Source organism: Grampus griseus (genome assembly GCF_964374135.1).
Source record: "Grampus griseus genome assembly, chromosome: 9".
Taxonomy (NCBI): Eukaryota; Metazoa; Chordata; class Mammalia; order Artiodactyla; family Delphinidae; genus Grampus; species Grampus griseus.
In genome coordinates, this window is record NC_139003.1 from 67,765,623 (window position 1) to 67,783,281 (window position 17,659).

The 17,659-nt window shown below is 35.8% G+C and overlaps 1 protein-coding gene across 2 annotated transcripts in view; it reads right to left on the minus strand.

Moving 5' to 3' along the window:
* The window catches only part of AGMO (alkylglycerol monooxygenase), a 374,135-nt gene that overhangs the window by 182,935 nt on the left and 173,541 nt on the right, over window positions 1–17,659 (minus strand). The gene's annotated exons all lie outside the window — the stretch shown is intronic.

Sequence of the window (17,659 nt, forward strand, 5' to 3'; positions counted from 1 at the left end):
CCTAACAACACTCTTATTGGGTAGGTATGACTAGTTTCAGTTAACAGATTTGGAAGCAATGTCAGAGAGTTTAAATAACTTTACTAAATGTCCACAGGCATTCATTCAACAAACATGTCTTGAGCTCCTATTAAGTAGGTACCTTTTATATTCTGGGAACACACTAGTGAAGAAGATGTACAAACCTCTAACAGAGGATAGACTTCTCTTTCATTATAAAACCTTATGCCATTATGTTTTACTATTCCCTTGTTCCTGAAATGTCTTTCTCTTCAATTCTGGTTATAGATTCCGATCTTATTTCTTGTGTCTGAAGGCCTCCAATTCCAATCCTTTCACAACAGATATTTGAATATGGTGATCTATGAATTTTTAAACAGTTTATTGATAATCTTCAGGAAACTCAGTAAAATTCTTGATATTTTGTCAAGTTTTTTCCTTTGGCAAAGAGTCACCAGAATCCAACAGTTTCTGGAAGGAGGTTGTGATCCTCAAAATGTTAGTAATAAAGTGTGCCAACCCAGGTCAGAAAACTGGAATCGCTCTTTGGCCCAGAGTAGCTGCTTGAGAAATATTTTTTGAACATATGAACTTCAAAGAGATTTATATATCTAATACATGTGGAAAAGCATTACTAATTTATACAAGAATAAGCAGGGTGGGGGTGAATTATTTTAAAAGGTAACTGTAGAACAGAAGATTTCTTCTAGAGAGAACATGTATAGGCTACTAGAGAGATCAAGGAGTTGAAGGTGACACCAGGATTTGATCTTGACATTGTCTTCAAGTAGCAATGGAAACAAAGAACAGCTGACTTGAGGTGAGAAGAGCTGAAATGGAACACGTTTTAGAAATGTCGACTCAGAGTGGTGTCAAATATTCCTATGAATATGTTAAGTCAAACATTCAAAAGATAGATCTTAAATCCATAAGAAAATTCGTATTAGAGCTATAGACTAAATATGCAATTACTTGAAGACAACCTAAAAATGGTGAAGTAAATTAAATTCTAAGAAGGAAGAATACTGAGAGAAGAAAAGAGAATTGGAACCGGAAATTCAGGAAGAAGTCAAACAGAGTAAGGGAGTAAGGAGAGCACAAGTGCTGAGAAATGTCTCAACTTATTTCAAGAACAAAAGGTTTATGATACTAGGTACTATTGGAATAAGCACTGGATAGAAAAAAAGCATGAAAGTTGATTTTTGTTAAAATAAGTATCTTTCAAAAGCATATATTTTGAAATAGAACTTACTCATTCCCCCAAGTTCCGAAAGATATGTAATCATCACCCTCAAAAATTTACACTCTATTAGGGGAGATCCAGCATAAGTATATTCTAGATATAAATACAAGTACGTACACACATATGTTTATCAATATCTAACACTGATAATTATTATCAGCAAGTTACAGTTAATTGTCTATTTAAATACTGGTGTTTGTTTTTATTAAAGTTTGTATGTATTTATATAATATATGTACACATACACGTAAATAGATGCTCACATAATAGATGAGGGACACTTTCTGCTATCAAGGAACTCAGAGAATAATGGGAGAAGCAGAGTTAAGCAATAAATACAATACAGTGGTGTAAGAATTAAACTTCACCATTATTAATTGGATGCTTCCTATGTGCAACAACTGATATGTTATCTCATTTATGCCCTCCCAACAGAGCCCATGCTTTTTATCATTAACTGCCAATATGGAAATAGGACACGGGGTAGTGTCAAGAAAAGTGCGCTCAACTTTAACTAAGAGGTGAAAGAGTGACATTCCAGAGGAAGTGGTAATTGAGTTGCATCGTGGGGAATGTCTGGGAAAAAGGTATCACAGAGAGAGCCTATGCTAATACAGAGGGAAAAAATGTGTTGGGCATGCTTAGGGAGCAAAAAGCAGCGTGGTTTAGCTGGACCGGCTAACTAATGGAATGAGACTGGAGAGTAAGCAGGGTCATATTGTAAGGCTGCTAAAATCTATGTATGTATTTAAGGTGTTTGATTCTATCTTGGAGGCAATAGAGAGCCATTTAAAAACTTCTGTTGCTGATGTTTGTTTCATGTTGGGTGTGCCCTGATACTGCTTGGGTTCTAAAATGATCACCACAGTTGTATGCAAATATATAGGAGAGGAAAGAGTCTGCAGGAATAAGAAAAAAAAGGAATTTTGTAGTAATCATCTATGTAACATGATAAGAGCATAAATTAAGGCGAGGCAGTAGAAACAAAAAGGGGAAGAGAGATGAAAGAGCTGTTTAGGAGGAAAACACAACAAGTGTACAATGAATACCTTAAGAGAGTGACAGGGTGTGCTAGTAAAAATTATGCCAGAAAAAAAAAAAGGTATACATTGGGGCTGCACCAGGCAAACTGGGACATTACCAAGAGATGTGAAATCAATGATACAGGATTTCAAAGGAGGAAAGGAGAGAGAATTGTTTACCAGGTTTTGAGCCACAGATCTACTATAAACTAGCTGCAACAACATTAAACAAGTTCATCTCTATGTAGTTCAATTTCTTCATTTTGAATGGGGACAACAGGGTTGCATTAGTAAATACATTGTATAATCAAATAAGTACATCTTGTGAAATACTTAGCATAGTGACTGACACATGGTCTGAGATACATATGTGTTTGCTCTTAATAAAGGAAACACTTTATGGAGAAGAGGGAACTGAGTTGGGCCTTGCAAAACGTATAGAATAGCAACATGTAGAAAATATAAAAAGGAGAGGCACTGCAATGATCATATATCAGATGTATTTGGGAAATGGAAATGGTCTAGTTTGACTGAATTGTACAGAATGGAAAGTAATGGGATATATACCAGGAGATCTATTTGAAAGGCAGTGCGTGAGAAACATAAAATGCAAGAAATTTAGACTTAACTCAGCAAGCCATGGAACATCATCAAATAATTTTCAGCAGGAGCAGCCTGAGAATAGATTAAATTTTAAGAGGGACAAGTAGATGTGTATGAAGTTCACACAGCAGTTTGGTATAGGTAATATTACAACTGAGCTCTGTCTCAAGTAACCAATAGCCATGATCTTTTCACCGTACCATATTGATTCTTTATGAACCCTGTGGCATTCTGCCATGCTATACTGAGATGTAATCAAATAAAAATTTTGTTTGAAGAAGTACGATGTGTGAGTAATGGCAAAAAATTATCTCTGAGCCAGCTATGTTACCTTATATAAACTGTAGAATCTCAATATTCTTAGCTTTAAAAGGGATGGTGTTTGCTCACAGAGTTAGTGAATATAAAAATTTCAGTTTTCTAAAATTGTCTGTTAAATTTCTGGTATGGTTTCCTGCTGCATGTACTTCTATACGTTGTCCCCTTAAAATAAAGCTCCATTAACTGAAGTTATTTGAACTTACATTCATTCTTTACAACCTGTAAAAGTTTAATTGGTCTTTAGTGACTCAAATTATTTTATGGGAATTAAATGAAAAATTTTTGCTTGGCACATACTCAGTGCTTAATACATGGTAGCTATTTTATTATAACATTAGGATCAGAAATGACCCATCTATAGGGAAGCTGTATAGTGTAGTGGATGAGAACAAGGAATCTGGATCCTGACTACTGGATACAAAGCCCAGCTTTCACATTTACCAATCACATCACCCAGAATAAGTTACTTAGTATATTTAATTGGAGGAAATAGTATTCGTATTTCATAGAGTTGCTTTGAAGATTTAATGAGATAGTATTTGTTAAGATGCTTAAAATTTAATATTTTCAAACATTTTTATAATGCAATAAAATAAGGTAAATTTAATTTTAAAATAAATAATAAATCTAATAACTTAATAAAATGCTGAAAAACTGAGTGCTGGCTAAGTATATGATACACAAAATGAAATAAGTAAATAGACAAACAGAAACGTCATTTAATCATATTTTCCTTGGGATATCTCAGCCAATAACAACTATCAGTAACTGAGAATTATTGGCCTGGGATGACTGTAACTGTTTATTCTCCTAAACTTGTCTGTTTTTTAATATCTTTCAAGCTCAGATACTTTTCCTTCTTCCAGAATATTGCATCTCATTATTCCAGTCTTTAACCCAATTTTGGTTTTTGTTATTACATGCAAGAGTAGGAATGTAATAGGCTAGGCACTCAGTGCATGTCTGTGGGATATAATAATTAAAATATTTAACAAGATATACAGAACTTGGCAAATTTAATAATTTTTTATATTGATTAGTTTCTAAATCACACAAGAAAAGATATTAAAAAACCTGATCAATGCACTTCATGCTAACAATCTGAAACTCTTATAGTGAAGAATGAATTTTTTTTCCCAAAGTAAATTTGTGCATTAATTAATTATTCAAGTTTAAAATCCAAATGCATGGGACTTCCCTGGTGGTGCAGTGGTTAAGAATCCGCCTGCCAATGCAGGGAACACAGGTTCAATGCCTGGTCCAGGAAGATTCCACATGCTGCAGAGCACCTAAGCCTGTGCACCACATCTACTGAGCCTGCGCACTAGAGCCCATGTGCCACAACTACTAAGCCTGTGGGCCCTAAAGCCCGCATGCCACAACTACTGAGCCCACATGCTGTAACTACTGAAGCCCATGCACCTAGAGCCCATGCTCCACAACAACAGAAGCCACCACAATGAGAAGCCTATGCACCGCAACGAACAGTAGCCCCTGCTTGCCACAACTAGAGAAAGCCCGTGCACAGCAACAAAGACCCAACACAGCCAAAAATTAAAAATAAATAAATAAATAATAAATTTTAAAAAATAAAAAATCGAACTGCATTTATTCTTATCAGTAATTCATACTAAAGTATGTATTATATTAAAATTATGTCATAAAATATACACAAATAATTATAATGATGGCTAGGAATGAATAGTAAGTGACATCCAATAAAACAGGTATCTAGAGTGCAGAAATAGTAACATCAACAATAATAGCACTGAAAACATTTTTTAGTACTTTTTATGTGCCAACTGTTCTAATCAACAGATTGTAACATGAACTCTTTTATAATCCTCACAACAATGCTACGTAGTGTTACTATTTTTATTTTACATGTGAGGAAACTGAGGCATAGGAAGGTAAACAGTCCAAAGTTGCAGTGATGATTCACACCACAACAGCCAAAACATGGAAACAACCTAAATGTCCATCAACAGATGAATGGATAAAGAAGATGTGGTACATATATACAGTGGAATACTACTCAGCCATAAAAAAGAAGGAAATAATGTCATTTGCAGCAACATGGATGGACCTAGAGATGATCATACTAAGTGAAGTAAGTCAGAAAGAGAAAGATAAATACCATATGATATCATTTACATGTGGAATCTAAAATATGACATAAATGAACTTACCTATGAAATAGAAACAGACTCACAGGCATAGAGAACAGATCTGTGGTTGCCAAGATGGAGGCAGGGTGGGGGAGGGATGTACTGGGAGTTTGGGATTAGCAGTTGCAAGGATGGAGAAATGGATACATTTGGATACATAGGATGGATAAACAACAAGGTCCTATGGTGTAGCACAGGGAACTATATTCAATATCCTGTGATCAACCAAAATGGAAAAGAATATGAAAAAGAATATATATATGTATAACTGAATCACTTTGCTGTACAGCAGAAATTAACACAACATTGTAAATCAACTATACTTTAATTAAAAATAAACACACACAAAGTTGCAGTGATTGCAATAAATGAAGTCAGGATTTAAATTCAGGTAATTTAATCTCTAAGACCCCAAAAGGAAAAACACAGTTTACAGTATGCAAATGGTATTTCTTACTTTTACTGTGTTTCAAAAAAAGCACTTGAGATGAATAATTGTGTTTACAATACTCATATTTAATTTTAAATAACTATAGTATGTGAAATATTCAAGAATGTCTTCCCAGATGTCACTTTTCTTTATGCAAAATGAATATAAATCTGTTAATGAAAAAGACTTGTTGACTAGCTTAATAATTCCAATACATTTCCCACCTACACAAAGGGCAAAACAACAGCTACAGAGACTTGAGATAAACACGTTTCTCTGCAATTATGACTTAAAATTTATGTCACAAATATTACATATTTCACTCTTTCTCAATGGTTTATTAAAAAGATAGAATAAAATAGATATAGCTAGGTAAAAGAAAGCTAAATTTTTACACATGACTGGGTCTTGAGTAGACCTGATAAGATTTTGAAGAATAGATAAACACTGCCAAACTTCCATGAGAAGCATAATGTTGGATGCAAAAGGGCAATAAGCAAAATACTTTATTAGTTATATCATCAAGAATTCAGGTGTCCTAATTCTCTGCTCATGCTGCTACCACTCTATTGTTTTTGCTGCTATCGCATTACTTTTTCCTATTCTTCTCTATATGTCCTGGCTTCTGCAAACTTCTGGCTTCTATAGTCTCACTAGCTATATTGCTTCAAAATACCACTGTATGTTTCTCATGCTTTCTAACTGTGCACATTACACTCTGCAGTTCTCCTGTATGCCAATTTCTACTGACCCTTACTGTACAGGTCTATCATGAATATATCCACAGAGAAAAGATCTGATTGGGGCAGCTGCATGATTTTATGGTGTTGCTGATGAGAAGAATTTGTTTTCTTCATAGCTTGTCAACTAGATCACTGATGGCAAGTGATGGCAAAACAGTGATGTTTGTTCTTGGTGGATATAGTCTGCACAGTAGGATTCTACTAGAATGGCCACACTAAGTCATGTCCTGATTGCAAGGAAAAGGGGAGCTGGAGGTGGTAGAGCTTGAAGAGAAAGTGCTGGTCCCACTAGGTTAGAAGTCAGAGATCAAATTTTGGGACTGCAAGAGTGACTGCAAATTGAACGGAGAAATCCTGTGGCACCACAAGGGGAGGAGCCACATCATCAGCTCACATACTGCCCTCAAACTTGAATCTTGAATTAAGAGTCTTGGCTGACTCTTACATTATTCATGCATGGGGCAAGACATTAAGGAACTTGCTGAAAAGTTACGAGGGTAATGAGCAGGAATTTCAACTGCTACCTGGTACTGGCAAGAGAAAACTGAGAATTCATATTCTACCAAGTTAAAGGGGCTCTGTAAACACCTTATGCATTTCATTAACAAACAAACAAAAGGAGGCTACATGCTCTTTGGTGGGGCTAATGGCGGACTCCAGGAGGGCTCTTGCCGAGGACTGCTTCCCAGAACTTCTGCTGCCAGTGTCCTTGTCCCTGTGGTGAGCCACAGCCACCCCCCACCTCTGCAGGAGATCCTCCAACACTAGCAGCCATGTGGCTGACAGGGCCCTGGTGCTCTGGCCTTGTGTCAGGCCTGAGCCTCTGAGGTGGGAGAGCCAAGTTCAGGACACTGGACCACCAGAGACCTCCTAGCCCCACATAATATCAATAGGCGAGAGCTCTCCCAGAAATCTCTGTCTCAACACTAAGACCCAGGTCCACCCAACGGCCAGCAAGCTGTAGTGCTGGACACCCCATGCCAATCACCTAGCAAGACAGGAACACAACCCCACCTATTAGCTGCCTAAAATCATACTAAGTTCACAAACACCCCAAAACACACCACTGGACGTGGCCCTGCCCACCAGAAAGACAAGATCCAGCCCCACCCACCAGAACACAAGCACCAGTCCCCTCCACCAGGAAGCCTACACAAGCCACTGAACCAACCTCACCCACTGGGGACAGACACCAAAACAACGGAACAAGGAACCTGCAGCCTGTGAAAAGGAGACCCCAAACACAGTAAGTTAAGCAAAATTAAAAGACAGAGAAATATGCAGCAGATGAAGGAGAAAGGTAAAAACCCACCTGATCAAACAAATGAAGAGGAAATAGGCAGTCTACCTGAAAAAGAATTCAGAATAACGATAGTAAAGATGATCCAAAATCCTGGAAATAGAATGGAGAAAATACAAGAAACGTTTAACAAGGAAATAGAAGAGCTAAAGAGCAAACAGACAATGATGAACAACACAATAAATGAAATTAAAAATTCTCTAGAAGGAATCAATAGCAGAATAAATGAGGCAGAAGAACAGATAAGTGACCTGGAAGATAAAATAGTGGAAATAACTACCACAGAGCAGAATAAAGAAAAAAGAATTAAAAGAATTGAGGACAGTCTCAGACACATCTGGAACAACATTAAATACACCAACATACAAATTATACAGGTCCCAGAAGAAGAAGAGAAAAAGAAAGGGTCTGAGAAAATATTTGAAGAGATGATAGTTGAAAACTTCCCTAACATGGGAAAGGAAATAGTCAATCAAGTCCAGGAAGCACAGAGAGTCCCATATAGGATAAACCCAAGGAGAAACATGTCAAGACACATACTAATTAAACTTTCAAAAATTAAATACAAAGAAAAAATACTAAAAGCATCAAGGGAAAGGCAACAAAAAACATACAAGGCAATCACCACAAAGTTAACAGCTGGACTTTCAGCAGCAATTCTGCAAGCCAGAAGGGAGTGGCAGGACATATTTAAACTGATGAAAGGGTAAAACCTACAACCAAGATTACTCTATCCAGCAAGGATCTCATTCAGATTCGACGGAGAAACTAAAACTTTTACACACAAGCAAAACTTTTACAGACAAGCAAAAGTTAAGAGAATTCAGCACCACCAAACCAGCTTTACAACAAATACTAAAGGAACTTCTCTAGGCAGGAAACACAAGGGAAGGAAAAGACCTACAAAACCAAACTGAAAGCAATTAAGAAAATGGTAATAGGAACATACATATTGATAATTACCTTAAATGTGAATGGATTAAATGCTCCAAGCAAAAGACACAGACTGGCTGAATGGATACAAATACAAGACTGGTATATATGCTGTCTACAAGAGACCCAATTCAGATCTAGGGACATGTACAGACTGAAAGTGAGGGGATGGAAAAAGATATTCCATGCAAATGGAAAGCTGGAACAGTAATTCTCATATCAGACAAAATAGACTTTAAAATAAAGGCTATTATAAGAGACAAAGAAGGACACTACATAATGATCAAGGGATCAATCCAAGAAGATATAACAATTGTAAATATTTATGCATCCAACATAGGAGCACCTCAATACATAAGGCAAATGCTAACAACCATAAAAGGGGAAATCAACAGTAACACAAAAATAGTACGGGACTTTAACACCCACATTCACCAATGGACAGATCATTCAAATTGAAAATAAATGAGGAAACACAAGCTTTAAATGACACATTAAACAAGATGCACTTAATTGATATTTATAGGACATGTCATCCAAAAGCAACAGAATACACTTTCTTCTCAAATGCACATGGAACATTCTCCAGGCTAAATCATACCTTGGGTCACAAATCAGGCCCTGGTAAATTTAAGAAAATTGAAATCTAATAAAGTATCTTTTCCAACCGCAACCTTTGAGACAAGATATCAATTGCAGGAAAAAAACTAAAAAAATATAAACACATGGAGGCTAAACAATATGCTACCAAATAACCAAGAGATCACTGAAGAAATCATAGAGGAAATCAAAAATTACCTAGAAACAAATGACAGTGAAAACATGATGACCCAAAACCTATAGGATGCAGCAAAACCAGTTCTAAGAGGGAAGTTTATTACAATCCTGTCTCAAGAAACAAGAAAAATCTCAGATGAACAACCTAACCGTACACCTAAAGCAGTTAGAGAAAGAGGGACAAAAAACCCACAAAGTTAGCAGAAGGAAAGAAATCATAAAGATCAGATCAGAAATAAATAAAATGAAGGAAACAATCCAATGATCAATAAAAGTAAAATCTAGTTCTTTGAGAAGATAAAAAAATTGATAAACCATCAGCTAGACTCATCAAGAAAAAAAGGGAGAAGACTGAAATCAACAGAATTAGAAATGAAAAAGAAGTAACAACTGACACTGCAGAAATACAAAGGATCATGAGAGATTATTACAAGCAACTATATGTCAGTAAAATGGACAACCTGGAAGAAATGGACAAACTGTTAGAAAAGCACAACCTTCCGAGACTGAACCAGGAAGAAAGAGAAAATATAAACAGACCAATCACAAGCATTGAAATTGAGACTGTGATTAAAAATCTTCCAACAAACAAAAGCCCAGGACCAGGTGGCTTCATAGGCAAATTCTATCAAACATTTAGAGAAGAGCTAGCACCTATCCTTCTCAAACTATTCCAAAATATAGCAGAGGGAGTAAAATACCCAAACTGATTCTACGAGGCCACCATCACCCTGATACCAAAACCAGACAAGGATGTCACAAAGAAAGAAAACTACAGGCCAATATCACTGATGAACATAGATGCAAAAATCCTCAACAAAATACTAGCAAACAGAATCCAACAGCACATTAAAAGGATCATACACCATGATCAAGTGGAGTTTATTCCAGGAATGCAAACATTCTTCAATATACGCAAATCAATCAACGTGATACACCATATTAACAAATTGAAGGAGAAAAACCATATGATCATCTCAATAGATGCGGAAAAAGCTTTTGACAAAATTCAACACCCATTTATGATAAAAACCCTGCAGAAAGTAGGCATAGAGGGAACTTTCCTCAATATAATAAAGGCCATATATGACAAACCCACAGCCAACATCATCCTCAATGGTGAAAAACTGAAACCATTTCCACTAAGATCAGGAAAAGACAAGGTTGCTCACTCTCACCACTCTTATTCAACATAGTTTTGGAAGTTTTAGCCACAGCAATCAGAGAAGAAAAGGAAATAAAAGGAATCCAAATCGGAAAAGAAGAAGTAAAGCTGTCACTGTTTGCAGATGACATGATACTACGCATAGAGAATCCTAAAGATGCTACCGGAGAACTACTAGAGCTAATCAATGAATTTGGTAAAGTAGCAGGATAAAAAAGTAATGCACAGAAATCTCTTGCATTCCTATACACTAATTATGAACAATCTGAAAGAGACATTAAGGAAACACTCCCATTTACCAATGCAAAAAAAAGAATAAAATACCTAGGAATAAACCTACCTAAGGAGACAAAAGACCTGTATGCAGAAAACTGTAAGACACTGATAAAAGAAATTACAGATGATACAAACAGATGGAGATCATACCATGATCTCGGACTGGAAGAATCAACATTGTGAAAATGACTATACTACCTAAAGCAATCTACAGATTCAGTGCAATCCCTATCAAACTATCAATGGCATTTTACACAGAACTAGAACAAAAAGTTTCACAATTTTTATGGAAACACAAAAGACCCCAAATAACCAAAGCAATTGTGAGAAAGAAAAACGGAGCTGGAAGAATCAGGCTCCCGGACTTCAGACTACTACAAAGCTACAGTAATCAAGACAGTATGGTACTGGCACAAAAACAGAAATATAGATCTATGGAAAAGGATAGAAAGCCCAGAGATAAACCCACACACATATGGTCACCTTATCTTTTAAAAGGAGGCAAAAATATACAATGGAGAAAAGACAGCCTCTTCAATAAGTGGTGCTGGGAAAACTGGACAGCTACATGTAAACGAATGAAATTAGAACACTCCCTAACACCTTATACAAAAATAAACTCAAACTGGATTAAAGACCTAAATGTAAGGCCAGGCACTATAAAACTCTTAGAGGAAAAAATAGGCAGAACACTCTAGGACATAAATCACAGTAAGAATCTTTTAGACCCGCCTCCTAGAGAAATGGAAATAAAAACAAAAATAAACAAATGGGACCTAATGAAACTTAAAAGCTTTTGCACAGTCAAGGAAACCATAAACAAGACGAAAAGACAGCCCTCAGAATGGGAGAAAATATTTGTAAACAAAACAACAGACAAAGGGTTAATATCCAAAATATACAAGCAGCTCATGCAGCTGAATATCAAAAAAACAAACAACCCAATCCATAAATGGGCAGAAGATATAAATAGACATTTCTCAAAAGAAGATATAAAGATTGCCAACAAACACGTGAAAGGATGCTCAACATCACTAATCATTACAGAATGCAAATCAAAACTACAGTGAGGTATCACCTCACACTGGTCTGAATAGCCATCATCAAAAGATCTACAAACAGTAAATGCTGGAAAGGGTGTCGAGAAGAGGGAATCCTCTTGCACTGTTGGAGGGAATGTAAATTGATACAGCCACTATGGAGAACAATATGGAGGTTCCTTAAAAAACTAAAAATAGAACTACCATATGACCCAGCAATCCCACTACTGGGCATATACCCTGAGAAAACCATAATTCAAAAAGAGACATGTTCCACAATGTTCATTGAAGCACTATTTACAATAGCCAGGACATGGAAGCAACCTAAGTGTCCATCAACAGATGAATGGATAAAGATGTGGCACATATATACAATGGAATATTACTCAGCCATAAAAAGAAATGAAATTGAACTATTTGTAGTGAGGTAGATGGACCTAGAGTCTGTCATACAGAGTAAAGTAAGTCAGAAAGAGAAAAACAAATACTATATGCCAACACATATATATGGAATCTAAAAAAAAATAATGGTTCTGATGAACCTAGTGGCAGGACAGGAATAAAGATGCAGACGTAGAGAATGGACTTCAGGACATGGGGCGGGGAAGGGTAAGCTGGGACGAAGTTGGAGAGTAGCACTGATATATATACACTACCAAATGTAAAACAGATAGCTAGTGGGAAGCAGCTGCATAGCACAGGGAGATCAGCTCGGTGCTCTGTGACCACCTAGAGGGGTGGGATAGGGAGGGTGGGAGGGAGATGCAAGAGGGAGGGGATATGGGGATATATGTATACATATAGCTGACTCACTTTGTTATACAGCAGAAACTAACATAACAGGTAAGGCAATTATACTCCAATAAAGATGTTAAAAAAATAAAAAAAAAAATGAAGGGTGATAATTAAAAAAAAAAGGGCTTCCCTTGTGGCACAGTGGTTAAGAATCCGCCTGCCAGTGTAGGGGACACGTTTTTTTTGTTTGTTTGTTTTTGTTTTTTAACATCTTTATTGGAGTATAATTGCTTTACAAGGGTGTGTTAGTTTCTGCTTTATAACAAAGTGAATCAGTTATACATATACATATGTTCCCATATCTCTTCCCTCTTGCGTCTCCCTCCCTCCCACCCTCCCTAACCCACCTCTCTAGGTGGTCACAAACCACCTAGCTGATCTCCCTGTGCTATGAGGCTACTTCCCACTAGCTATCTATTTTACGTTTGGTAGTGTATATATGTCCATGCCGCTCTCTCACTTTTGGGGACACGGGTTTGATCCCTGGCCAAGGAAGATCCCACATGCAGTGAGGCAACTAAGCCCATGCGCCACAACTACTGAGCCTGCACTCTACTGTCCATGAGCCACAACTACTGAGCCCATGTGCCACAACTATTGAAGCCCCTGTGCCTAGAGCCCATGATCCATAACACGAGAAGCCACGACAGTGAGAAGCCTGCACACCACAATGAAGAATAGCTCCTGCTTCCCACCAACTAGAGAAAGCCCGTGCACAGCAATGAAGACCCAACACAGCCAAAAATGAAAACAAATAAATTAATTAATTAAAGAAAAGAACCCTAAAAAATAAAACAAAAACAACACAAGACAGGCCTTGTCCTAATATTAAAGACCACCAAAGATAAGGTATATGCCCTAGGACTAAAGACAGTACTAAAAGATGGATGTCCTATCAAAGTGTACATCAAAGCCTCCAAAAACACAAGACAGTTAGCTAATTATTTTGCTGCCTCCTACAATAAAAAATAAATGGTCAGAGAAACATGATAGAATCTAGAGTCTCTACAACAAGTTTTCCATAAAGATTGGCTAGTAATAATTTACTAAATATACAAAGAAGAGAAAAAAAGTGATCCATATTGAGGGGGAAAAAAAGCCAATTGAAGTGCAAATGACTTGCACCTGACTCAGATGTTGGAATTAGCAAACCAGAATTTAAGCATAATTATTATAATTAAGACTTAAAGGAAAAGATAGTCATAATAGGTGACAATTTCAGCAGAGAAATAAAAATTCTAAAACTTAAAGCATAATATCTGATGTGAGAAATCCACCTAGTGGGCTTAAAAGCAGATTCTTAAGAGCAAGTGAAAGGGTAAACAAACGTGAAGACAAATTAATCGAAATCATCCAATCTAAATAAGAAAAAAAAAGTGAAAATTTAAAAATTATGGAGCATTATTGATCTGTGAGTCAACATCAAGTAGTCTAATAAACATGTATTTAGAGTCCCAAGAGAGGAAAGAGAGAAAGGTATAGATATAATCTTTAAGGAAATAATGCCAGAATTTTTTTCCAAAATTTGATTTAAAATACACTGTCTGTGAACTCTAACCAATAAAGCAAGGAAAGTAAATAAATAACATAAATACAGGAAAGAAAGAAATAAAAGGCCATAAAATCACACATGGGAGACATCCTAGAGAATTTTAGTTTACAACCTGTACAAACAGTAATCTATAAAGTGGGGATTTGTATGAGAGGAGACAAACAAATCAATGAAAGAGAAGACTAAAATTAGATTCAACCACATATATGGTCAATTTCTTTTCAACAAAGAACCCAAATAACTCAATGGATAAAAGAAAGTCTCCACAACAAATAGTCCTGGAGTAAGAGGATGTGTGCATAGAGATAATGAATTTTGACCCCTACCAAATGCCATTCACAAAAATTTGTTCCAATATTACAGACCCAAAGAGAAAATTAAAGTTCAAAAACTTCCAAAAGAAATCCTAAGATAATTTATTTGAAAGTTTGTGATAGTCAAATATTTCTTAGAGAAAATACAACGAAAGTAACCATAAAATTTTTAAATGATAAGTTAATCTTCAAAATTTAATATTTCTTTTCATGAAAAGTCATCAGGAAGAAAATAAAAAGGTATGCTACAAGCTGAGGGAACATATTTAAAATACATATATTTGACATTGATTTATATCTAGAATCTATAAAGAATTTCAACAAATCAATTAGGCAAACAATTATTTAATAAAAAATAAGAGTTTGAACAGTTAGTTAAAGCAAATGTATCAGTGTCCAATAAATACATGTAATACTGTTCAACATCATTAGTTATTAGGGAAGTATTACCAACAAAAGATAGCTCTTAACCCACATTAGACTAGGTAAAATTAATGTTAACATTTCATTGTAATCTTATCTGCCAGCCATCCCAAATATCCCTCCCCTGGGAAAACAGTTGGCTACCCACGTGTATTTCTAGAGTCATTTTAGGCATATGGGAACATATAAAACATAGAGTTGTTTTCTTTTTTAACATATAAATATTAGTATACACTATACCCTGTTACATAACTTGATTTATTTGGAGATCCGTCCATATTAGTACATAAACAGATCACTCATGTTTGTAACTGAAAATAATGTTCCATGTAGAAGCTTCAGTTTAACACTATAAAAGTCATCGAATTATATGGTTCAAATCTTCAATACCAAGTAATTATTTTTATATTTCTCTGCTCAAGCATCATCTGATATGTATATGAACAATATGATAGCAAATTTAAGTTAAACCAAAGGTAACAGATAAAGTTACTACCGTTACTGTATTATCTAAATCAGCTGACACCCAAATATCATGTAATATCTTAAAAAATAATTCCAATATTCCATAGTTACTAAGTTTAAAACATGTATTAAATAAATATTTTTCTAATTACATTTAGCAAACTCACAAGAAAAGTGTATAATTGACTATGAACTGCAGACACTTTAGATGAACAAAAACATTGTCATAAAAATTAAGCAACAGTGTACAGTTTTAAGCAGAATGTTTTGTAACTTTCAAAAAAAGGAAGAGATAGATGCTATTGTTTCTTCATTGAAGTAACTCAAAACTAAGCAGAAAATTTCGTTATAAACTCTTTAGTTTGTTATATGACCTACTTTATCTCTCATTTACAATCTTTCAAAACCATGTTGTTAGTTTTTTTCTTCCTCTTATCCTCATCTGATTGAAGTGAACTTTTCTTCACTTTTAGAAAATCGTACTTCCTTTAGGCCAGATTCCCCTCAATGAAAAGTGATTTTATGGATGTCAGCAGAAGTGAAATAACTGTAAGAAATCAAACCTCCATCCAGGTATGTACAGGGCTCTTTGGTCAACACTGCCACATCTATGGCTCATATATTGTTTCTGTGAATGGAGACCCAAGTATGATGCCTGAAATTAAACAGTGCCAAAGTGGCCTAAAGGGGCTAACATATTTTAGAGTCACAAAGTGGGTATTTTTCTAGGCTGAAGGCCACTGTTTTCAGTTTTTATTTGTTATTTCTTAATCTAATATGTATTAATCTCTAAAAAGTAGGGCAAAAGCATGATAATATATATTTTTTTCTTTTAAAAAGGTTAAGTCTTCTCCTCACTCCAGTTCTTTATATCACTTGCTCCTCTCTCCAGAAGCAGCCACTGCTACAAATCTCTTGGCTCTACTTCCTGAGTGGTTCTGTTATTAGTAAACAAATGGTAGTATGCTGTCTAGAATAATTAATGCAATTAAGTACACAGCTGTAAAAATTTTAGAAATGTACTCACAGCTAATGTATAATTTAAAATTCCAAGAATCAAACCTTAATTTCAGAAGGTATGCTCTTCCTTCTGTGCCACTGAACTGTAGTAACTATACGCGTACAGTACTTGCAAAAGTCTAAAGCACAACACAAGTGAGAGGCTCTAATGCATTGCTTTCAAGTTAGAATGAAGCCACATGGAGCTTCTGAGCTTAAAAGAAATGTCTAACCACTGGCTTTCCTCTACTCCCCATTTACTTCTTAGGATAGAACTCAAGCCCTGGCTCATGGACTTCTCGGAGGGCCACAGGAAAAGGCGAAAGTTACTTAGGCACCATTATTCTGTATCCAGACTAATACCAGACCCAACACATGGCATGATGTGGAGCAGAGCTGCTATAAAAATGTATTTCTCCTTTAACCCCTCCATGTAAATCATCAGAAAGCTTCCCTCCACTGATTTAAACAAATTTGTCTTTGACCTCTAGAGTCAGAACTGGCCTCAACAACTCTTTCAGATGGTTGTAGTATTGACTGTTTGATGTATGTCAGCTACCATAAAATGCAATACTATTTCATGACAGATCTTCAAATAATGCCACATACATCCAAAGTCATGGTAACAGTCTTTATTCCAAGTAAATCAGTAGCATGAAATACTGCAGATTAATGAAATAGTGCACTTTGTTGTATCAAGCTTTGGCATCTAATGCAGCTGTGATTTGTGGTACTGTTCAACCAGTTGCAACACCTGTCAGCATGCTTCCTCTAGAACTTCAAAAGGCTTCCGATAAATACCAAAAGCTTGAAAGCGTTCTAATGTGCATAAGTAAGAACTTTTCAGGGTCTGTGATTTTTGGTATTTAACAACCAGATCAATATGATAGTTCATAAAACAATCAGTTGCTTAATGATCTATCTGCAAACATTCAAGTCTGACAATTTGAAATACCACAGAAGACCCAAGAAATTATATTTGTTCACTTTTGTGGAAGAAAAAACTTATTGAACACTCTTTAAATAAAACCTAAACTCTAAAACTAGAGAAAGGTTTCCAATCAAAAGATATTTAGATAATTTCTTTAAG